Source organism: Pinus tabuliformis, chromosome 6, assembly GCF_031772625.1.
Source record: "Pinus tabuliformis cultivar Carrire ecotype Pingquan chromosome 6, CPIR1, whole genome shotgun sequence".
Lineage (NCBI taxonomy): Eukaryota > Viridiplantae > Streptophyta > Pinopsida > Pinales > Pinaceae > Pinus > Pinus tabuliformis.
The window spans coordinates 35,603,961-35,630,297 of record NC_142292.1 but is presented as its reverse complement, the minus strand read 5'-3'; the positions used below and the strand labels follow the sequence as shown (position 1 = coordinate 35,630,297).

At 38.6% G+C, this 26,337-nt stretch overlaps 1 protein-coding gene across 3 annotated transcripts in view; it reads left to right on the top strand.

Moving 5' to 3' along the window:
* LOC149257089 (uncharacterized) overlaps nucleotides 1-26,337 on the top strand; it is a 170,491-nt gene that overhangs the window by 25,203 nt on the left and 118,951 nt on the right. The window lies entirely within an intron of this gene.

Here is a 26,337-nt window from a genome sequence, read left to right as displayed (position 1 = left end):
ACCCTAAGGCATAAGTTTATAGGGACCAGATCTAAGAAACCTCCTTGGGAAGTGAAATTTTAGTTTTGCAGTGAAAATTAAAGAACACATCAATCTCTACATTGTATTAGAGCTAACTTGTCGAGATCACTCTTTTGGTGAAGAGGGAGTTGGTATTTCAGTTGTACTCATAGTCTTAAAAAGCGGAACTGGTCTTCAAACTGACCACCTATCAAATTGGGTTTCGAATCAAAACCGGATTGAATTGGATTCAGTGGACCATTTTCAAAAAAATACATAAAATAATTAATTTTAGTGGAAAAATATATTTTTAAGATTTCAAACCATTAGAGACAAAATATGCAAAGTTTGCTCATCTATATGCCATGTAAGGGTGAATATATCAAAATGGCACCGAATGCAATACATTTCAGCAACAAAATACATAATCGATGGAGCTCTAAATGGCCTCTAAAGTCCAAAAACCATGCTACATGCTACTGGGCCACTAGTGATTTATGTAATAATTAAAAAAGTGGTACTAGGAGGTGTTATATGCCCGGGGGTACTCGATTTCTAACTTAGAGTACCCACTTTACCTTAGTACCCCCTTTTTGAGAGAAAATATTATTTTTTTCCTCATGAAAATTAATTATTCACTCAAAAAGGTGAATAAATTAACTTTTTCAAAGTTAAAAAGTTTCCTCTTTTTTTTTAATTAATTAGAAAAAGTTTCTTATTTTTCTAGTTAAAAAACTTTTCTCTTTTCTATTTAAAAGAGTTTCCTCTTTTTCTAAGTTGAAGAGTTTCCTGTTTTCTGAGTGAAGAGTTTCTTTGGAAACTCCTCGGTTGAGCGGAGAGGCTCATTCTATAGCCCAGTGTGAGGGGATGTGTAAGTCTGTCCGTCTGTCCATTCCCTTTAAAATAAAAATAAAAAATATAAATTATGTTCTAAATAAAAAAATAATGTCAGCGATAATAAAAAAAAAGAATAGAAGTAACAAAACGTATGAGTAAAATGTTTAAATTTTATACTTTTCAAAAATATTTCAGCAAGAGATTTAAATAAACTATTTGAAGATCTATGTTAACTAATTTATGTCGATATCAACTTCATATATATCTATATATAGAAAACAAATTGTTAAAATAAAACATGTTAATGTTGTATATAAAAAATATTCAATGTAGCTTATCAATAAAATATTTTAATAAGAATTAATATAGACATATACTTAAAAATATATTAATAATAAAAAACCATTTTAATTTGCCTGTTAAAATGTCTCGATGTACATGTGATGTAAAATAATTTAATGTAAAATACGTTTATATTATATATCATTTAGAATTTTTTATACATATATCATGAAAAAAATAAGTATTTTAATGTAAATTACGTTTATATTATATATCATTTAAAAAAATTATGTATATATCGAAAAAAATAAATTTTTATGGTTAAAACATTTATTTGGTTCTATATATACTCTATTTAGCATTAAAAAATACAATTTAAACAATGAAAAATAATGCTTTGTTTTTTGCACTCTAAAGAAGTTTGCACATGAAGAAATTTGATCCCTCTCGGCTCATGTTAGGTCTGTACTTAGTATGGATCTATGCTGGTCTATAAAACAAAACACTCTCCTCCATTTCAAAAGGAGTTAGAGAGTGAGATTGGAAGGGAGCTTTGCTAGCATTTGTAATTGTTCTTCTCATTTGGAAGAAAAGGCTTTAGAGGGAAATAATGGCGTACAAGCTTTGTGTGGATGCTTGATGTTTGAGATATGAGATAACCTTGCTTTGTGTTTATATTGCTTTAAGCTTTGTTATAGGCCTTTGAAGGGTTATTGTTACCTAGTAGGAATAGATTTTTCAAAGTTGGTTATTTGTTAAATGTATTTGTTGTTTTACATCTCAAAATTCAAGGTTATATGTGCTTCTCGTTTGATTGGCATATTTTCTAGATTTCATATGTAGGAAACACCTATCTTTTAACAAAGTTTCTTGGCAAGAATATTTTGTAAGCTTTATTGGCACCTCGATTTGGAGAAGTGAATCACTTTTGCTACATGCTCCATTAACTTCAAACGATAAGAAGGAATATTTGCCCAAGGATTCCTTCTACAAGCTTCTTCCTCTTCTCTTACTTTTAAGTTAAAATCTCTAAAATCTTTTCAGGCTACTTTCCTAAGCTATCATTGATATATTTGGCAAATTTTAGTGCCAATCATTTGTTGTTCATGTTGGAGAATGTAACTAGTTTTGGTCTTCATATTTTTTACCATTATGTATTTTATGTAAAAAGCAAAAGAAAAGAAAAAAGAAAATTATTATTAGTTTTCTAGATAAGCATGTTCTTCATGTTTCTAGGTTTTTGAGTCAAAAGTCAAAGTCCTATTGTAAAAGAAAAAGAAAAATTTTAAATGTAAAATTTTGGGATAGAAACCCCTCTAGATGTCAAGTCGGCTCTGCCCCAATGGACGTGTCTATTTGCACCCCTCTGAATTGTATAATCAAAGGATAGATGGAGCTCTTTTGGACATACACACTTGGATGTTTTTGGTTTAAAATATCACAGAGAAGATGGAGAAGATAAGGAAGGTCGAAGTCTGGAAGAAGATCTACTTTGGTACATCTCTTGTTGTTGGTTTCTTGCTGGTGAATCTGCTATAAAGAATGTTAGGGTCCAATCCTAACCCCCTTATTTATGTAATAGGGTTGAGTCATAGTTATAGTTAGTTAAAGAGTCAATAAAGCCAATATTAATAATTGTAAGTGGTTGACCCACATTTAAAAGGATAGAGACTCCCCATTGAGGAGCGTCGTGTCTTATTTTGTAATCGAGCCCTGCTCTATTGGAGGTTGTCCCCTTGAAGAGGCAAGTGAACATTGCTTTCCTTTCTGAATAATAAAATACATGCTGTTATTTCTCATTGTTCTGTGTTATATTTCTTCGCATATTTGGTATTCTAGTTCTTGCAGGTCAAGAGCATAACAAGTGGTATCAGAGCACTTTCCAAGGCTGGTGGGATCTCCATTTTTAGCAGTTTTTTTTTGGCTAGAGATGTGTTCTGGCGTCTTTAAACCACGGGATCTGTCGTTGAGCGCATAAACCTGCGAATTTGGGGAGGCATGCACGCAGGAAATACAAGAGGTGGTCACGCTTGTTGGAATCCCTTGTAATCCTTGTGGGTACCCCTTCAAGTAGTAGTGCATTAGACAAAACCGCGCACGAATTGTCTTCCATGTACCCTCTGGGTATATCGGAAGCCCCCTAGGCTCACCTGAAACCTCGCCGTAGATAAATCGTTGGCTGTCTTGCTGCTACAGTACACCAAGAATAGCACTTGGGGAGATTACTCGCGCGTACGATAGGGTAGTCGGGTAGTACGACTAAGGGTACGGTTGATCCTCCTTAGTTAGTGTCCTGAAAGATTGGGCCAAGTACTACTATTGGACCCTTATGTATATTGCGATTTGTAGCTCTTGACACTCCTTGAGACCATAGTTCCCTTGTCTCTCTACAGATCGCCCATCATCTTCTTTGCCAGATCAGATCTAGTAGGTTGGGTTCTGTCGCAGCAACAACAATCAGATCTGCCATTCAGATCTAGCAGTGGGGGCTCGGTCGCTGCCACATTCGTACTCACACTCAGCAGTTGAGGGTTTCACAGACAGATGTGACTATTTGTGTAGGGAGGCTTGTGGCTCCTATACATTGGGGTGATTCTCGCAGGACATTGGTTAGGATTAACTTTTTTGAGAATTGGCTACTGCAGTATTCCTAAGCGAGGAGTAAAACTCCGTTCGGAGTAGAGTCTGAGGCTCTCCCGAGACACTTATAGGAGACTTAGCCCATAAGAATCTGGACGACGGGCTCAACAAGGTGGTACCATTCACTTGTCAGCTTCAAATTTTCGGGTGGTCCCAATTTTTTTTTTTTTTACAATAACGACAAGTGCACCAGATCTGTGCATGGTACAAACCAGAGCTCAAGCTATGGCCAATGAGAAGATAGACACCCTTGAACAAAAGTTGGATGACTTAATGAAGTAGATCCAGTCCTTAAGTGACGCGATCACAAAGGGCAAGTTGGGGTTACAATCGGAGGCGAACCTAGCCATTCTCTTCACTTCTATGGAAACCGCCAACAGTCCCACCCTCGACCACCCAAGCTGGACATGTATATATTTGATGGCTCTCATCCGGCCACATGGCTATCATAAATGGAGCAATATTTCACATTGAATCACATCAGAGATGATGAGACTAAGCTAAGTGTGGGAAGCCTTTACTTGGACCAAGAAAGATGGCAATGGTGGCAATGGCATCAATGATGCTATGCAAGGCCAATGACTTGGCAAATATTCTCAAAAGCCCTTTCTGATCGCTTTGATCATGAATCTAACTTTTTGGGTTGTCTTACTAAGCTCAAATAGACAGGCACAATACAAGAATATATTAAAGCCTTTGAAGCATTAGCCTTCCGCATAGGAGGTCTAGCAGATGAATTCTACTTGGAATGTTTTATCAGTGGTCTCAAAGACGCCATACAAGCCCACGTCCAGATGCACCACCCAGCCACATGGTTGGTAGCTTGCACGACGGCTCGTGAAGTGGAATGCGCGTTAGCGGCCCAGTTGCCTCGTCCAAATTTCATAGCCAAGGGACGCCCCACCCAGGCTCCGAGCACTACCCAAACACTTAAGGTTCAAAAGGTGTCACCAGTAGAAATGGCGGAAAGAAGAAAGCAAGGATTGTGTTACTACTGTGATGACAAATACTCCCTGGGGCATAAATGCAAGGAACCCAAATTCTTTCAAATTGATGCTACTGAGGAAGCCCCACCCTTTGAGGGACTAGAGGAGGAAGATGAGGACAACTAGCAGGACAATGAGCTCCCAACTACACCAGAAGAACTAGTTATCTCGCTCCATGCTTTGGCAGGCATTTCTTCTCCCCAAACTCTCAAAATTAGAGGTTTTGTTAAACATCGCCCTGTAGTAGTCTTGATTGATAGTGGCAGCACACATAATTTTATCCATCAAAGAGTCGCAAAAGCAGTGCATTTTTTTGTTAGAGCAGTTCCTAATTTCCAGGTCCAGATTGTTGATGGGGGGACAATGAAATGTGACGACTGCTGTGAAAATGTCAAACTTCAGATGGGGGATTACCACCTAAAGACCCACATGTTTGCCATCAACATGGGTGGGTGTGACATTGTCTTGGGGGCTGAATGGCTCCACACACTCGGCCCAATCACAATGGATTTCCAGGAGTTATATATGAGCTTTAAGCAGAATGACCACATGCATACCCTCTGCGGACTCCAGGCAGGTGCTCCTTCTATCATTAGCTCGCATCGGATGGAAAAGTTGTTAAAAAAGGGCCACCATGGAGTTATCGCCCAATTTAATGCCATCCAGGCCTTCGAGCCCACTTCTCTTCATATTCATCCTGAGATGCAACAGGTCTTAAACAACCATCTGCAGGTCTTTGACAAACCTCATGAGCTTCCACCATCGAGAGGGGAACATGATCATAGCATTACTTTGGTCCCAGGGGCACAACCACCAAATGTGCACCCATATAGATACCCTTTCGCCCAAAAGAATGAAATTGAAAAAATCATCAAGGAACTCTTGGAAGCCGATGTCATTCATCCTAGCATTAGTCCTTATTCATCGCTTGTGGTCATGGTGCTCAAGAAAGATGGGGAATGGTGTATGTGTCCAGACTTCAGGGCCCTCAACAAGCTGACGGTCAAAGATAAATTTCCCATCCTGGTTGTTGATGATTTGCTAGATGAACTAAATGGGGCTCAATTCTTTACTAAGCTAGACCTTCACTCGGGCTATCACCAAATTCGCATGAAAGAAGTAGACATTCCAAAGACTGCTTTCCGAACTCATGAAGGCCATTATGAATTCCTGGTAATGCCATTTGGTCTCTATAATGCCCCATCCACTTTTCAGAGCCTTATGAATCACTTGCTCAAACCATATCTCAGAAAATTTGTCCTTGTTTTCTTTGATGACATCCTCATCTACAACCTCACCTGGGAAAAACATCTTCAACATGTAGACCTGCTCTTGCAACTGCTTTGGAAGCATAAATTATTTGTCAAATTGTCCAAGTGCTCTTTTGGCATGAAAGAAGTCGAGTATTTGGGCCACATTGTGGGGTGTGAAGGTGTCAGGGTGGATCCCAAAAAGATCCAGGCAATGCAGGATTGGCCCCAACCAAAGACCTTGAAGAGTTTGAGAGGATTTTTGGGTCTCACCAGTTACTATCGCAAATTTGTCCGCAATTATGGTCGCATTGCTAGACCCCTCACTCACCTTCTCAAGAAAAATTCATTCCTCTGGAATGATGAAGCGCAATAGACATTTATAGCTCTCAAACATGCCATGTGTTCCGCTCCTGTATTGGCATTACCCGACTTCTCCAAATCTTTTGTGATTGAATGTGATGCTTCAGGTACGGGTATTGGGGCTGTCCTAATGTAGGAAGGTCGACCCTTGGCCTTCACTAGCCAAAAACTAAGTGGGACAAATTTGGGACAATCTATCTATGAGAAGGAGATGATGGCCATCTTACATGTAGTGGATACCTGACGACCATACTTATTGGGGCGGCGTTTCCAAATCCGCACAGACCATCAAAGCCTTAAATATTTTCCGGAGCAACGCCTATCCTCACCACAACAAAATAAATGGCTAGCCAAAATGTTTTGATATGATTATGAGATAATTTACAAGAAAGGGCACGAAAATGTCATAGCGGATGCTTTATCACACCAATTTGAGGAGGAAAGCACCCTGCTAGCAATCTCTCTTCCCATTCCAGAGTGGATTGAAGAGGCTCACAAGGAATGGTTTTCACATCCTTCGCTCTCCCAACTCATTAATCAATTGCAAGGAGATCCAAATTCCATAGCGGGCTACTCTTGGCAGGATGAGATTCTTCGCTACAAGGACAAAGTAGTGATATCACCAACATCCACCCTCAAAAATCGCATTTTGGCAGAGTTGCACTCATCTCCCTCTGCAGGCCATTCAGGCTTTCAGAAGACTTATGCTCGCACTCGGCGTTCATTCTTTTGGACAGGCATGAAAAAGGACATTCTTACTTTTGTAGCTGAATGTGATGTGTGTCAGTGCCACAAAGGAGAAACAATCAAATCCCCAAGCACTTTACAACCATTGCCCATCCCTGCCTCAATCTGGACGGATGTTTCTATGGATTTCATTACTGGTCTTCCGAAGTCAGGCAACAAATCAGTCATCATGGTGGTTGTGGACAGACTTTCTAAGAATGCTCATTTTTGCGCTCTACCCCACCTTTTTACACCTGCTTTGGTGGCTCAATCTTTCATGGACCAGATCTTCAAATTGCATGGCATGCCCATTTCCATTGTGTCTGATCGTGACCCGATCTTCATCAGTAACTTCTGGCAGGAACTCTTCAAGCTACAAGGTACCCAACTCCAACTCAGTACTTCCTATCATCCCCAAACTGATGGTCAAACTGAAGCAATCAACAAATGTCTGGAGACCTACCTCTGGTGTTTCACTTCACAAAAGCAACATCTATGGGTATAGTGGTTACCTTTAGCGGGATGGTGGTATAATACTAACTATCATGCCACCACCAAGATGACTCCATATGAAGCAGTTTATGGTCAACTCCCCCTTCACCTACTTCTTATATCTTGGGATGCTCTAAGGTACAAGCAGTGGATCAACTCCTACAAAATCGTGTAACCATGCTTGCCCACCTCAAAGATAATCTCCATCAAGCTCAAAATCGCATGAAGCAACAGGTAGACCAACATCGTTCAGAGCGCACATTTCAAGAAGGGGATCAGGTATTCTTGAGGCTGCAACCATATAAGCAAACATCACTCAAAGACAAGGGTTGTAAGAAATTATCTCCAAAATTCTACGGACCGTATCAAATACTTCAACGCATCGGAGAAGTAGCCTACAAGCTAGCCTTGTCACTCACTGCCAAAATCCATCCTGTCTTCCATGTCTCATGCCTCAAGAAAGTGGTTGGGAACAAGTGCAGAATTCAAACCAGTCTACTCGAATTAGATGAAGAAGGTTCAATCTGGCTCCAACCTGAACAGGTCCTTGACACGCGAGAATGACACCTGCGCGGCTGCACGATCAAGGAAGTCCTTGTCAAATGGAAAGACACCTCTCCCGAAGATGTGACCTGGGAACCAGCCACTGTTCTTCAACAATTTCTGTAGCTTCAGCCTTGAGGACAAGGCTGTTTTAATGGGGGAGGGCATGTTAGGGTCCAACCCTAACCCCCTTATTTATGTAATAGGGTCGAGTCATAGTTATAGTTAGTTAAAGAGTCAATAAAGTCCATATTAATAATTGTAAGTGGTTGACCCGCATTTAAAGAAGGGACCACAGTTAGTTGCAAATGGGCCATGGTATTAGATAGATGGTATTAATAAGAACCATGGTACTGACCCATGGTATTGCATGTATGAATCCTATATAAAGAATAGAGACTCCACATTGAGGAGCGTCATGTCTTATTTTGTAATCGAGCCCTGCTCTATTGGAGGTTGCCCCCTTGAAGAGGCAAGTGAACATTGCTTTCCTTTCTGAATAATAAAATACATGTTGTTATTTCTCATTGTTCTGTGTTCTGGGTTATATTTCTTCGCATATTTGGTATTCTAGTATCTTCTCGCAGGTCAAGAGCATAACAAGGAAGAATAATTTGACTTGGCATCTAGAGGTGGAAATTTATGTGGTGATGGGTCTTGGATATCTCATTTGATATGATTCTATAAGAACAAGATTTTCTGGGTTTTCCCTTGGCTTGGAGCCTATATTTTATGTTCTATTGTCCTCTATGATCTTCATGTTTTATGGTAATTGCTTGATGAAGAAAGAAAACGTAATAATAATAATGTTGACGGATTCACAAGTAATTATCATGTAATGGAAAATCTAAATAAATTACAGACCCTTCTTTTCCAACATGGTATCAGAGCTAAGGTCTAGTAAAGAGGCCCAAAGATCACGATTTTTCGTTGGCGTTCTTACTTTGTGTGACTTGAGGGTTTACTTGTCTGAGGTTCAACAGAGACTTGCTCTTCAATATAGCTCGCACGTGGATTATTTACCAGCCTACATCCATCTTAACCCAGATCTATCAAGCATCGAAGGGGATCAAATCTCTCGAGGTGCAAACCTTTCCTCAAGTTTTGCAATCAAAAAAGAGGTTTGCACATCAAAAGATTTGATCCCTCTCAGCACTCGATAGATGTGGGGTTAAGATGGATCTAGGCTGGTTATATAATACTATATAATATCTATATTTGTATCTGTCTCTTTCTTATTACCTCTCTCTATCTCACCCCCAAACATACACTCTCTCTCTCCATATCTATCTATCTATCTATCAATCTCTCCCTCCCTCTTCCTTTCACTCTCTCTTCCCCTTCTCTCCCTCTCCCTCTCTTCCCTCCCACTCTCCTCTTTCCCTCACTCTCTCTCTGCAACTCTCCCTTTTCACTTTGTCTCTCTCTCCACCTTTCTCCCCCTCCAACTCCATCTCTCTCTCCCTCTCCCTCTCCCTCTCTCTCTCCTCTCTCTTGAGTCCTCGCTTCCTTCCTCTCTCTCCCTCTCCCACCTCCCTCTGTCTCACCCCCCATCACTCTTTCTCTCTCTCTTCCTCCAACTTTGTCACTATCTCCTCCCTCTCTCCTTCTCTCTCTCCCCTCCATCTCTGTGCCCCCCTCTGTCTCTCTTCCTGTTCTCTCCCTATCTCTCTCCTCTCCTCTCCTCTCCCTTCCCTCCTCCCCTCTCCCTCACTCTCTCTCCATCTCTCCCTTGTCACTCCATCTCTCTCTCCACCTATATCTCTCTATGTCTTCGTTCTTTCCTCCCTCTCGTCCTCTCCAACTCCATCTCTCTCTCCCCATCACTCTCTCTCTCTCTCTCTCTCTCTTAAATTTGATCCCATTGTATTGTGTTTAAGAAAGTATCTAAATTTAAAAAACTCAATTGGTTGTAAAATATTAAACCTATATTTTGTATCAATCATGTCAAAGAAAATAAAATAATGAAAAACTTAAAAGAATTATCAACTATCTTTCCTCTATTATTGTTAGTCACTTTGCTTGCTCTCATCGCTTGGATCCTTAGTTAAGATGGATCTATGCTGGTTCTTAATAATATTATTTATATTATATAAATTTCACATTTATATATATAAAAATATTCTCATTTTTAATTTTATTAAAACCTTGATTTAATTTCCATGAGAATATTTTTAGTAGTTGTGAGGACAGAGGGTTTAGATATATCTCAAAAGTAATTATAACCTTTTTCTTTTTAGATTTAATTAAAAAAATGTTATAAAATTAAATTGAAATAAAATATTTTGATTGTGAAATAAATTATGGTTTTTGGGCATGTGGTATTGATAAGCCATAGTATTGGCCCATGGTATTGTAACTGTCAAGCCAGGAGGTAACTCCTCAAAGCAAATTGTGTTTTTGCATTAAGATTGATCATAGATATATACATGGAGGGAGAGACTCTTGGGTTTCAACTCCCAGTGTTTCTTTATCTTCTAATCATCCTTATTTTCTACTTACAATATTTACATGGTTTACCTAATGCCAAAGATTAGGTGTCAGCATTTCCCCCCTTAATCTGAAGGGATGTTGGTGAGTCCAAGCATCATTCTGAATCTTTCAAAGTTTTCTCTTCCAAGCACTTTGGTGAAGATGTCTACAATCTGCTCATTTGTGGAACAATGGCGTAGGTGGATTGTCTTGGCCTCAACATGATGTTGAATCAAATGGTATTTTGTATTGATGTGCTTTGTTCGATCATGGAACTTTGGGTTCTTGGCCAACTTTATTGCAAAAGTGTTGTCAATCATGAGAGGAGTTGAATGCACTTGTTTCTCCTGCAAATCTTCTAGAATTTTCCCGAGCCACACAATTTCCTTTGTTGCTTTAGCTGCTGCCACATATTTTGCCTCAATTGTGGAATCCGCTGGAACTGATTGTTTGCGTGACCTCCAGGAGACAACTCCTGATCCAAGACTCATAACATAACCTGAAGTAGATACCCCAGTTTCTTTATCTCCATCAAAGTCTGAATCAGAGTATCCAATCAAGCTGAAGTCACCCACCTGTGTATACTTAAGTCCAAAGTCTTGAGTTCCTTTCAAGTAATTTACAACTCTTTTTGCAATAGATCAATGTCCCTCGCAAAGCTTTTGCATAAACCTGGAGTATAGTTTTAAAAAACGACCGTTTCGAAACGGAAACGGCCGAGCTGGTCCGTTCCATTGCCCTCCGGAGTGACTCAGTACAAAAACGGCTCGGTTGGCCGAGTCAGCCATGACTCGGCCGAGTCATCCTTTTACTTAAATTTTTAACATTATCATGAAATGAGTCAGGATGTTTGAGAGTGGTTTCGGCCTCATTGGATTTCATATGGAGAAAGTAGAATTTTAGATTTCATTCAAAATCCAGCAGACTTATCAGTATTTCAGGATTTCAAGATTGGAGGATTGCAATGTTTCCATTGAATTTTGTCATGTATTAGGGTATGGAACTCGTATTTAATCAAGAACACCAATCCCTCTATGTACCTTGATGTTAGTGACATTGGTTGTCGAACTCCTCTAGGATTCGCTCCCAAATCAGGAGCTTCTAAAAATGTCGCTCCCGCTCCCGTTTTCGCTCCTGCTCCCAAGTAACACATAAGAGAAACCGTTTGAATAAAAAACGGTTAAATGATCTAGTTTATGTCCAATACAACCTCCGGCTCAGACGAAACCATTTGCTGAACAAAAGACCTGATTCAGATCCCATTGTGTTGGAAGACATTGATCCAACATCAGATTGGGTAGTGGAGAGTCGTCTAGCAGAGTTTGATCCTGATGAGGATCTTGATTTAGATTTAGATATCGAGACATCAGTTGAACTTGAACATGTTGTTCAGTTGAATGCAGATCCCAATCCACCAGCCTCAGTCTCACAGCCAGCAAGGACTCCAGTTGTAGGTGCTTCCTCTGCTCAGCCACGACAGAAGCGCAGCCGCATATCTACTCTATCTCAGCTTGCATCTGCTGCAGTTGCACAGCCTGCTAGTGGTACCACTTCTACAACTGCAGTTGGAGATGATGATGATGATGAGGAGCCATGGGGCCCCCTGTCTGACTCTGATGATGATCTAGAGATTGATCGACATGATCTTGGCTCCTCTGGAAGTAGCTACTAGCCAGTAGCTGTAGTACTAGTACTGGAGTCTGGTCACAGTTTACTTTTGTTGTAGAGGCCATTTCTAGCCTCCTTGGTTGTGTTTTTTGTTTTGAGTCTTTGATCATGTATGACAGTTGACTATGTATTGCCATTGGGTACCATTTTGATATAGTGGATTGGTTCATGAGCCTACTTTGATCATATGTTGTCTTCCATCTATATTATAATGTTGTGTGTTTGGAAACATGAATGAAAATCTTTAAAATTATGTTTAAAATCTTTAAAATTATGTTTTTTTATAAAAATAAATAAATATTTAATGTATTTTTTACAATGACTGAGTAATTGATATCGAGGCGGCCGAGTCATTACCGTTTCGGAGTCGAAGTCGGAGTTGATCCTCGGCCGAGTCGGAGTCGGAGTCGGAGTTTTAAAACTATGACCTGGAGAGGATTCCAACAACAAATGAAATGTCTGGTCTGGTAGTAGTCAGGTAGTTGAGACTTCCTACGAGCTGTCTATGCTTTGTTGCATCCTTAAATTCTTTTCCTTCAGTGGATGTGAACTTTAAATTCTGTTCCATTGGAGTGGTTAAAGGATTGCACTCAGTCATGCCAAACCTGTTCAACAGATCTCCAATGTACTTCTTTTGAGAGGAATATAAACTTCGGATGGAGTTACTTCAATACCAAGATAGAAGTGAACATATCCCAAGTCTGTCATTTCAAAACCTTTTTCCAATTCCTTTTGTATGGTTGCAATATAGCTCTCATTTTTCCCTGTCATCAAAAGATCATCTACACACACCCCAAGATATACAACTGTTTTGACAACTTTCTTGACAAACAAAGTTGCATCATCAAGACCATAATGTTTGAAGTTGAGTTTCAGAAGATGCTTAGTTAACTTCTTGTACCAGGCTCGTGGAGCTTGCTTGAGGCCATATTAGGATTTTATAAGCTTGCATACTTTATGTTCCTGACCCTTCATAACAAATCCTTCTTGTTGGAACATCAAAACATTCTCTTTCAGATCTCCATTCAAGAAAATAGTTTTTACATCCAATTGATGGACTTTACAACCATTCTGTGCGGCCAAGGCAAAGAGTGTCCAGATGGTAGCCCATTTTGCCATGGGGGCAAAAGTCTTCTCATAATCAACCCCTTCCTTTTGTGCAAAACCTTTTGCCACAAGCCTCGCTTTGTCCTTGTCAAGTGAGCCATCAAATTTATACTTGTTATTGTAGACCCACTTGCAGCTTATTGGTTTGGTTCCCAATGGAGGATCAGCCAGCTTCCAGGTGCCATTCTTTATCAAGGCATCATATCCTTTCTGCATTGCTTTTTTCCATTCATCATGAGAAGCAGCTTCTTTGAAGGAAGTTGGTTCAAAATTCGCAGACAAATTCAGTTCACAATCATAAGAAACATCCTTATTAACAGGTGAATCATAATCATCTACATCACCTCCATTTTGGTTGGTTGAGCTTCTTGTTCCTGTCTTTCCAACCTCATCAGGATGAACACTTTCAAGTGTCTTTGTCAGCGATTTTGGAGGACCTTTCTGAGATGGCCCAGGCTGCTCAATTGACTGAGATGGGGTTGAATCAAGATTTAGTCTCCCAATTTTGTCAATCACATCACTCAAAGTATCATCAGTGGCTAGAGCTTCATGTGGGAGAAAGATTCCATAAGAAGATTCCATAGATTGATCCAGTATAGGAATCCCCCCTTCAAGATGTGGAATCTCATTATCAAATTCTTGAAAAGACTTTGCATGTCCGAATCTATCCAAGTGATCAAACTGCCGCTCAACAACATTGTCAACCTTGGAAGATTCAAGAAATATCACATCTCTAGATATTATAAACTTCATGTTCACTTCATCATAGAGATGTTATGCTTTAGAGGTATTTGAGTACCCCAAAAAGATACATTTGCAACTCCTTGCACTGAGTTTGTTTCTTTGTTCCTTAGGTATCAAGGCATAACAGGTGGAACCAAAAACCCTGAGATGCCTCACCGAAGGAATGTGGCCATACCACATTTCATAGGGAGTCTTGTTTTTTATAGCATTAGATGGACACCTATTCTTTATATACACAACACATAGAACTGCATCAACCCAAAACATCAGTTTAACATTCTTGAAAAACATCATGGAATGTACCATATTTAAGATTGTCCTATTCATTCTTTTAGCTACTCCATTCTGTTGGGGATTATAAGGCACAATTGTTTGATGTTTGATCCCATGCTGACAAAGATAATTTTCAAATTCATTTGAAGTGTATTCTTTTCCATTATCAGTGTGAATAGAGCCAATATGAGATTGTGCATCATTTTCAATCCATGCATGAAAGTTCTTGAATGTTTGAAAAGCATCAAATTTGTTCTTCAATAAATAAACCCAACACATTCTGGTGTAGTCATCAATAAATGTCATCATATATTTATTATCATTTGCAAAAGGAACAAGCATTGGGCCACATAAATCTGAATGAACGAGTTCAAGTTTTGTATGTGCTCTGGAATGAGAATCATGAAAAGACTGTTCGCTGTGCTTTCTTACGATACAAGCATCACATTGCTTAAGTTTCCTAGGAATTTTAGGCAAACCAGTAACACCATTTTTCTTCAACAAACGAAGGCTGTCATAGTTCAAGTGTCCAAATCTAGCATGCCATAAAAGACTTGATGGAAATGTACCTTCATCATAGTGAGAATTATATGAAAAGTTTTGTGCACGAGCAGAGGTACCTTGTAGCTTCAGAAGTCTTTCTTCTTCTATCCCCATCATGATAAGTGAGTGATCTGATGCTTTTCTGACTTCGACCTTCCCATCAAATATATGAATGGAGTGTCCTTGCTGGCGGATGTGGACCAAAGACATCAAGTTTCTCCTCAGCTCCAGGAGGTATAGGACATCATGTAGAAGAAAGTCTGGAAGACTAGGTAGTTTGAGCTTGATGGTGCCAAGCCCTGATGGCTTGAGTTTTGATTTGTCTGCAAAATATACTGCTCCATCAACATTGTCAGTGAATTCTTAAAAAAAATCTCCTAAAGGTCATGTGGCAAGTTGCTCCTGAATCAAGCAACCAATCATTTTTCCATGAAGCAAGTGAAACATTAAACAAGTCTTTAGTTACTTCATTGTTACAATGTACCACAAATAATGAGTAGATTCAAGTGCTTTACCTTTCCCTTTGTCATTGGTTTTACCTTTCCCTTCATTTCTTTCCTGCTTAATTCTGTCCCAAGGCAACTTGCATGTGGATGCATCATGTCCATCTCTATTGCAATGTATGCAATGAAGATCAGACTTTTCTCCTTGGAACTGTCTGCCCCCCTACCTCTAAAATTCCTCCTTCCTCTTCCTCTTTGGCCACCTCTTCCTCTAGAAGAATCTTGTGCATGATTCTTCTCTCTATGTGCAAGACACACAACTTCTTCAGAAGACTGAGGAGTTGTCTTCTTCCCAAAAGCCTTCTCTCTCTCAACAAACTTCTTCTCAAGGGAGTCAAAGGTAATCTCCTTAAGGTTTCCACTTGCTTGCAATGACTCAAGATAATGTGAATAGGTGGGATATAGTGCCTTGACATAAGCTATGAGAGGAATGTCTATTTAAACACCAGTGGTTTTTATATCATGCATAATGGATCTTACTTCTGATGCTAAGGAAAGAGGGTCATCTTTTTTGTTAGTTTTAGGTAACAATGGTATGTTTTATGCTTAAGAGCAATTTACTTCAAATTCTTTATTAGCCCAATATCAATATCCAGTTTAGCAATCACATCAGCATGATAGTAAAATGCAGATAGAACATAAATATAAACAATAGAAGACAAGCCAAGACAAGAGGACACAAGATGTGGCACCAGCCAGAGACAAACCCCAATGGGGGAAACCCTTGATCAATTCTTCTTATATTCTTCAATAGTTCAGTAGAGAGAGATAGTGCAATTTACAAATCTGATAATTTATGACAGCAGAAGAAAAGCCCTCACCAGAAAAGTCAATGCTGGTCAAATAGGGAAGAATTCTTCCTCTAAACAGCTCGGTCAAACCCAGTCAACTTCGGCCTCCAACAACAAGCTCAAACAACCCAAAATAGTCCGAAAAACTCCAGTCAAAGAGTGGTCAACGAAAGTCAAGCTGCGACCAGATCTAGGGCAGTCAACACTGGTCAAATGAGAGGTCAAATCACCTCGATTTCAATGCCCAAATCTGTGGCCTGCTAAGAGGAAGATACCTCACCAAATCCACAGTCAAAAGAAGGTCAACGATGGTCAACGAAGCCCAAAACAACAACCTCTGAAATTCGGTCAAACTGGTCAATGCATCCAAACAAAAATTCGTCTTTCTTCCTTCACACGTGTGAGAGAAAGCTGCCCAGATTTGCTTACCCAATCAAATGAGGAGAGAGAGATGTGATGAGATGAGATGATGATGAAATGACTTGAGGTCTCCTCCTTTTATATGCAACGTTGAGGATGAGCTGGGGGTTTGAATCCCTGTTTTGCTTGCTGGCTTACCTTGACAATTTGTCCATAATATAAATAAATACATATTTTCATTTTTACATGTCGGAATCGGATGATTTTTAGATCAATCCTACACCTCTCGGAGAGAGGAATCTAAGAGAAATATCAACTGTCATAAATAAGATGACCCATGTGGAGTTTGGCCTTAGTTTCCAATTTTAACAATTTTTCAATTTAAGACTGAACAACTTAATCATCAATTGAACAACTTCAAGTTCAGAGTGTGAGTCATAAAATTCCTTCAACTTCTTTAAGGCTTCAAAAGCATTTGAAAATGGCGAAATATGGCGACTCACCTCTTCATTTACTTACGCTGCAATCAAGGCATAGGCCTTGCTATTCTTGTTTTCCCAAATGGCAAGCTCCTTATCTCAAGTGGGCTTTGCAGGTGCATTGTTTCCTTCTCTCTCACAAACCCTTTTCCGCAACTCATTAAAATGAGGGTGTGTTTTATCTTCCGGGACCACTCAAGATAGTTTTCTTTGCCAGAGAGAACTACTCCCCGAATAGAAATTAGTGAATGGCATCATAATTTTTTTTATCTGCTTTTGATTTCCAAAACAAACACAAACTTTCTTGATATCCTCTGTTTATGATAAACCTAACCATGGCAGACAAGAGATATGAAAGATAAGCCTTGAATTGCATTATTATTCACAATGATACATATTTATAATACGTTGGAGTGACCCTTGGTTTCATATTCCAAGTGGTCTCTTGGATTCCCTTTGACTATTCAGCTTCCATACCAACCCTTAGAGTATTAGGTGTACAACATTCCCCCCTTAATCCGAAGGGGTATGTGTGAGTCCAAGAGGAGAGTTGTAATATAAAATGTGCAAAAAATATAGATGGCAGCACTAGGTTGAATGTGCTCCCCGAAATGTTGGTATAAGGGGGTGGTTTAAGGATAACCACTAACACTGGAATGCTTATTGCAGTTCTCAAAACTCTTCCAAATCTGGCATGAAGCTGAAGTCTTCTGCTAGAGAGTTCTCCTAATGTTTTGAAGAGGAAGACCTTCAACTTGGAAAGGGAGGTCTCACCCCGCATAAAAAGGGATAACCTCAACCTGAAAAGGGAGGTCGAAACCTGCGGTTGTTTAAGGATGACCACCAACTTTGGAATGCTTAATGCAATTCCTAGAACTCTTCTAGAACTGGCAAGATGCTGAAGTCTTCTGCTCGAGGAAGTGTCCTCAATTCTTTGAAGAGGGAGAAGCTCAGCCTGAAAAGGGAGGTCTCACCCGACATAGATAGTTTAAGGTTGACCAACAACCAAAGGCATGCTAAGGGGCATCTCTGTCTCTGGCTACAACACTGAATTTGGTATGGCAGGTTGTGGCTTAGGCTCACTTGATGTGGCTTTGAAGCTTGTAGATGACCATCACTTCCCCCCTGTCAGATACAAGGTGAGAAGATGGAGAAAACTCAATTCCAAAACTGTTCAATACTCTAGAACAAGGTCTAACATATGACTGAAACATCTTCTTGGCTGTTGAAGCCCATTGCCAAGAAGCGATCCATCCAAGATGAATCTTTGTTCTTGCAGGAGGCTTGTTTTTGAAGCATTTGTGTGTGAAGAATGAGTACGTCGACCACAATTCTTGCACAGATGAAGATTGAAACAATGATCTTTCACATGGTCAACTCTGTCACAATGTTGGCATTTAACAATCTGTTGTGGCTGCTGTGGAAGAGGACCAGAATTTGAAACAGCTGAAGGTGAACTGTCATGAAGCCAACACTCTGAAACTGAATGGGCTTTGAGTAATCTGGACATAATGGTCTAGAACAAGAGCAGCTCTTGGACCCAATGAGTCTTCCAACACCAATGCTCAATTTATTTGAAGGCAGAGAATTCAATCCCTTACACACCGAGGTAACAATGCTGACAGACTGACTAAAATGTCGTTTTCAGAAGGTAGGTAGAGAATGGTACAGATAGCTCTGAGCGAAAGGTATGGTGGGTAGTAACGCCTACTGTGGTCGGACCAGTACGCAGATCAACAAAACACACTTGAATCATAGGAGAATAGGTCACAAAAACATGTGACTCAAACTGAAAAGAACCAATACACCAGTAAATTGAAACTTCTCACAAAGATGAGCCAGCATATCGGTTACAATGCAAGTAGAGGGACAATCATTAGACAAGCAGAGAGATAGAGCTAGTAATATTCCTCTTTGCAATCTTAGTGCAGGTTTGCAGGCGACAGAGGAATGGCAAAGTTTAGAAACATTGCCTATGTCTTGACAAATGCGTAGAAAGACATAAACCCACAAGCTTCATTGAGACAAAGAAGCGCAGGTTATGAACCTACCAGCTCCGATACCATGATAAACATAACCATGGCAGAAAGGAGATATGAAAGATATGCCTTGAATTGCATTATTATTCACAACGATACATATTTATAATACATTGGAGTGACCCTTGGTTTCATATTCCAAGTGGTCTCTACCCTTTGACTGTTCAACTTCCACACCAATGCTTAGAGGATTAGGTGGCAAAAAATTTCACTATATTAATATTTTTAATGTAGCATATATTCCTCCACTCACAAATATGACGATTCCAACATATGAACCATATAATATATATCAAAAAAAAGATTTCAACTAATTTCATGTCTCATTTCTAGCATCCATTCAACCTCTTCAATAAGTAGTCAGTTCCCACGAAATATTGTGTAAATATATACCAACTCCTTCAATCAACAAAGGAATTTGTGCTCCACACAAGCATAAACTTACTATATTTTGGATGTCAGGCTTCAGCAACTCGTCCAACTCCTAAAGGTAAACTCGCCCTTCCTTCTAAGCAATAACCATGACCAACAATAAAAGGAAGTCTTCTGTCACTTTAGCGTATCAGTCTAGCCACTAATGTGACCACAACTCAGCCAGCAAAGGAGGAGAACTCGACCCTTTTTACATAGACTTGACCATAACTCAAGCCAACAACCCAATAGGTGGTTTCTCCTAGAATTTTTTTGGCACATAGAAACTGACGATGAAGGAAGATTTGCAGAAGGGGCCTCTCGACAAAAATATGTCTGTTAACACTGGGGCCGTTATCGGCACCTTGGTTCCCATGACCTATTTCAGTAATGATACTCGACGCCCATCCAAAAAATATTCATTATATACACCATGTTAGTAAGGAGAACAAGTTTGGAGGAGCAGAGTCTAACTTTGAAACTGTGGACCTTTTTCCTTGGAACTAATGTGAAGCCCTTACCTGAATGGAGTCATTTCACTGAAAACCCTTGTTGGGCGATCTTGCTTTGAGAAGGATCAAGAAGAACGCAAGGCACTAGCAATACAGGGGCTAGGCTGAAGTTGCAGAGCACGCTGGTGGAGTGGAGGGAGGTGTTCAACCTTGAGCGAAGGAAGAGGATGAGTGTGCACATGAGCAAGATGGGGAAAAATATGAAAGAGCATTGGACATGTTTGCGATTTGAGAGGGCATCAATGGAACCAGAATCATTGGAATAGGTGGCATGAAGCATACATGCCCTTCGATTGCTTTCTTGGGACAACGTGGGAGATATTGCAGGCCAGAGGTGACAGTTATGCAAAAATATGCAGGAGGGAGTTACAAGGGCAGAAAGGAAGCCAAAAATAGATGTTGGGACCTGTGCTTTGATACCATGTTAGGCCATGAGGTAATTCCTCAAAGCGAATTGTGCTTTTGCATTAAGATTGATCATAGATATATACATGGAGGGAGAGACTCTTGGGTTTCATCTCTTAGTGTCTCTTCATCTTTTGATTCTCCTTATTTTCTATTTACAATATTTACATGGTTTACCTAATCCCAAAGATTAGGTGTCAACAGTAACAAAGCCTATTTACAAGTTAATAATATCCATGGTAAAGTGGGGATGAATATCCATGGTTAAGAATCTTGTCATATTGTTATAAAATATTTTGATTGTGAAATAAGTTATGATTTTTGGGCATGTGGTATTGATAAGCCATGGTATTGGCCCATGGTATTGTAACAAAGCCTATTCACAAGTTCATAATATCAATGGCAAGGTCGGGGTGAATATACAAAGTTAAGAATCTTGTCATATTGTTATAAAATATTTTGATTATGAAATAAGTTATGTTTTTTGGGCATGTTGTATTGATAAGCCATGGTATTGTAACAAATCCTATTTACAAGTTAATAATATCCATGATAAAGTGGGGGGTGAATATCCATGGTTAAGAATCTTGTCATATTGTTAGAAATAAGTTATGTTTTTTTTGGGCATGTGGTATTGATAAGCCATGGTATTGGCTCATGGTATTGTAACAAAGCCTATTTACAAGTTAATAATATCCACGGTAAATTGGGGGTGAATATCTATGGTTAAAATTCTTGTGGTATTGTTATAAAATATTTTGATTGTGAAATATGTTATGGTTTTTGGGCATGTGGTATTGATAAGCCATGGTATTGGCTCATTGTATTGTAAAAAAGCCTATTTACAAGTTAATAATATCCACGGTAAAATGGGGGTGAATATCCATGGTTAAAAATCTTGTTATATTGTTATAAAATATTTTGATTGTGAAATAAGTTATGGTTTTTGGGCATGTGGTATTGATAAGCCATGTATTGCCCATGGTATCATAGCAAAACCTATTTACAAGTTAATAACAAAATCAAAATATAACAAATTGAATTTTATTATTTTTATTACTTTAACTTTTTATTATTAATTGAGCCAACATTTAAATGTTTACACTCATCCGCGATACTAGGGTTTATATTACTTTTAACTTCTTATTTATTACTTCTAACATTTTGTATGCTACTTTTAACTTTTTATTATTAATTGAGCCAACGTTTAAATGTTTACACTCATCTCCAATGTCACTTTTATCTTTTTATTATTTTTTAATTGAACTGATATTTAAAATTGTTACATTACACCTACACATCTACTCTATACTAGGCTATAGAGCGCCTCTCAGTGCAAAAAGGCTCACTACAAAATGGCCTTGACTAAATATAATTGTTGCATCGCTTATCCTGTGGCTCAATTGGCTTGATAACTTCTATGGCTCAGATGCTCTTCTCTGCGGTCATGGCTCTCTGTGTTCGACTAACATCAATGGTTGTACACATGAAATAATGAACAATGGCTTTGTTTTGCAAATATACAGTGTCAATGCATGTCAGATGGTTTTTTGGCTCATTCGCTACATTGGTATCGCATTATTTGTGTCAGAACAATAAAAAATAATAACGAAACATCTCCAGATTGCTCATTGATGTTAATGATTGTGATTACATTTTTGATGCGAACCAGAACAAAGGAACTCCTCGCTCATAAATTTTCAAGCACAATTACAGAGTTTTTTTTGCACGTCCAATCAGATACAAATTCACTGTATATATAGGTTTGGTTGGGCCGGTTTATACGGACAGTCGACCATCTAACCATATTCATATTAATAATGTTGAATCATTAAAATTTGTGCAGGGTCGACATGCCTTCAAACAGAGTCTTCAAATTTTATGATCTTTGACCAAACCCAGTGAATGAAATTTAAGCCTAGGTCCATATGACTGCATTACATGGTCAGGGCCCACTTGTGCTTATAATAATATTAATTTGAAAATAATATTTCAACCAAATGCAAACTTGGGTGAGCTGGCCTCATGCATTTGGTGTATATTAACTTCAATTACACATATCTCCTCAACTGAGAGGAACCGTGGGGTGCCACCTACCGATGGAAATGACATGATGAAGACCACACAATGGAGATGGTCATGCAAGTAAATTAACTGATATTCCCTATCATATTCTTCCTCAAAGGCGGGGCTTTATGACCACACTGCAGGGACTTGCTTCCTTCTCTTCTTTTCTTGACCATGGGAGCTTCGAATCACTACAATCCATAGACGAATATTAAGGGCGTTCAAAGATCGATGTTGGCATGAATGACAACATCATTTAACACTTTACACTGTTATCTAGCTTAAAAGGCTGCCTTATCTACTGCTGCCCCAATGATAGCAGATAAACTAAGAGAAGACCAAGTTTTTGTTGGTTAGTTAGTGCAGAAATTCAACTTTGGTTATCGGAAATTTTACTTAACATTTTTGGCTAACATATGCAAGTAGTTTTAACTTGTTTTAAATTTTAATCTCTTTTTGGGCATATTCCAACTTCATTTTCTTGCTGGTTTTTAGCAGGCGCTCTCCATAACAAGGGGAGATGTTGGCAAAATTTACCCAGCGTTAAGGATTTGGAGAATCTGAAGGCAACCTAGAACCACCCCTTGCTAAAACAAGTGAAATTCACTTTTGTAAACTCTTCTAAGAATCTTTCTTCTACCCTTGATCTTTCAAGGGATCCATTGTAACTCTTTCAATTTCTCTCCATCCTTTTATTTATAAGGGATTTCCTTCTTTCTCTTGACTTCAATCCTTTTTTCCACGAGGGATCTAATAAAGCATTATAACTTTTCTTGGGAGTTAGGGGATTTTCCCCCTAAGCATCCCTCTCCCCATTTGGGGATCTTCTTGTGGGTGTGTATTTCCATGGTTTACTTTTTTGTGGATTGGATTTAAAATTAACTTAGGGTAGGTAATCACATCATAACATTAGAGTAGATTGCATTTTTTGAGTTAATTTCATTTCATGCAATATAGCTAGGCTTATCTTTCATTTCAACAATCGCGTTGTGATCTAGCTTAGTCTTTCATTTCACTTGAGCATCTAATTGATAAGTTTTGCTCCTTATTCTTAGAGTAGACTAATTGTAAATTTGCTTTAGCTAGATTTCATTTCACTGCTTTAGATTATAAATTTCATTATCTAGATTTCATTAATTAACCTCCAGCAAGTTCCAACGGCTTGTTGGTTGAAGTATATTAACTAGGGACCCTTCCTCTTCTAAGACTTCTTATTCTGAGATTGCGGCCCCAACGAGGATAAGGCACAAAGAGGAAGTTGATTTGTAACTAGTTCTAATTTTGCAATTTGCACTTATATACTGAATTTACCTTAATTCAAGTGAGAACCTAACTAAAACGAACCAAGAAGCACTTCAAAACATTTTGATTTTAGCATCTCTTGTACTTGGTTATTGCCTTTACTTTAAGCATTTATCTTTGAGCTATCATTTTCAAGGCATTTTACTTTCAAGTTGTTATCTTTACTTGGAGCATTTATTTCACTTTGGGCACTGGTCATTACTTGCTATTGATCCTTGTTATATCTCTTGTGATAAGTGGTTATGGTGGTTTATTCTCATTGATTACATCTACATGCTTTGAAGTCATTGCTGTAATCTACTTTCACCGAGATACATAGTTTCTTAACAATCTACAAGCAGTGGAAAAACACTAGAGATAAAAACACATGTACACAAAATTGACGCACTTGTTTTACCCAGGCAACCCAAAAGGGAAAACCTGCTTTCTTTGTTGTGTTATTTTATTGATTGTTCTTGAGCAATTGGATCTATTAGAATTCACGCTACTTCTGCAACTAGCAATCTGTCTCTGAGAACACAATTGTTCTCCTGCCGAATAGCCTTGACTTTCCTTGAGAATCCCTGATTTTTGCTCCACAATACTTGCGCACTGGGGCCCCTATTTCCTTGCTCACTTGCTTCTATTTTCTAACGCACAATTGGGCTCCTATTTTCTAGCGCAAACCTCCTATTTCCTTGCGCACAAGCTCCTCAATTCTGCACACTCTACACACAAAGAATTGATCTCTCTCGAATGATTGATCTTGTGCCTTCATCCTTCTCTTTATAGATAGTATACACACATGCAAGGAGGCCTAGTTCGATTTAGAAGTTTGAGTTGTGATTGTAAGTTAACTGAGAATTCAACTTGTTCTCTCTCCAATCAACACTGGAGTCTTAACTCGTTCTCTCTTCAATCAAGACTGAAGACTTAACTTGTTCTAGCTGAACTTGTAACTGCCACCTCATTCTGTAGTCAAACTGAAGAAGACTCCACTTAACTGAAGCTCCAACACTACGTATGAAAACTTGATGACCATTCCATAAACTGGAAATCAATTCATCGTAATTGAAGTCCATCTCATGAACTTACACTCATGTTACAGAAAGACTAAGTCGAGATCTTCATTGGGTAAGGCACAAGCCAGAAGACCTTCCATCTCTACATTTTCAACAACCACAGTCGATGTGGCGCAACTTCTTCCAATGTGTTTTTCTGATTTGTAGGGTTTCCTGATTTTGGAGTAAAGGCTAGGGTCTGAATCATAAAAGCTGCCCCATTTCAGGCCAGCTTGAACAGCAATGATTTACAGTTTTATGGTTCACAGTTCTGGCTAGAATGGAATGTTTTGGGGGGAGTGATAAATCAGAACCGGTGAAGGGCATGCAACAAAGCAGTTTGCTCTGCCTTTTGTAAATGGTGAAACTTCCGGTTGTAATTCCCTTTTTATAGAGCGTCATCATTTAGCAAAGATTTTTTGTTAATGGTGATTGTTGTGGGCGAATGTAGTTTATAAAATGTGTTTTTTCTTTTGCATACAATTGGTGATTAAAATCTTACAGGTATCAATATTTTCAATCAGGGTTTCTGTGGATTAGCAAAGGGCACTATTCAGCTTCAGAAATCTTCTTTTCCAGTGCTCTGTTTTGACTTGAATTTCATGGGTTCTTTTAAGTTTTAGTAGTATTTTGTTTCCCGTGCTTCTGCTTGGTTTCTATGATACATGTGGCAGTGGAATGATTTCCGGGTAACTTTCCAATTCTCTATTTACTGGTATGCTCCTATGTTCATACTACATAGTGCTTCTTTCACAGTAGTGTCTTGAAAAAATTGGCCACAAGAAGATCTTGCTGCAAGGCAGGATCATTTTGGTTCTGATACCAATGTTATGAACATGTTGGTTTGATAACTACAGATGTAAAAACATCCAATGGAAGTAAGATAAAAATGAGAAATACGTATAAGATAAATATATTTTCTATATACTGACCGAATATTTTCAAGAGCTCTTGTGATGATATAAATACTCATTGAATGGTCATGGTGGTGAAGGGCTATGAGTCATGACCATTGGTGATTAATTATGATTGTTATAATTGTTCATTATTATGTAATGTATAAGTATGCACGTTACACCTCATTTACACAGACCAAGCGATATCATCTTGATAATTCTATCTCTTCTTTACCGTTAAGAAGTTTTTTACTCCTTCAGAATGGTTGGTTGAGCACCTCAATATTTCATGAAGCATAGTACCCTGATATGACATATTCTACTTGCATTCTTAATATTAAAGGCATCATTATATTTTAAATTTTTATATTGTCGTTGATTTTAACACTCTTGTAGTTTCTTAGGAGTTTATACATTGTTATACTAAATTCAAGCTTATTGCATGTTGATTTTGTAATAAGTTCTACTTTTGATTACAAAAACACATGCACTAAAGGTTTTGAGTAAACTGCCAATGTTTTTTGCATTTTATTATGACATAATTTTGCTCCACTATAAAAATAAACAATTCCTTTTAATTCTTAAAGCCTTACATTTGACTCTATG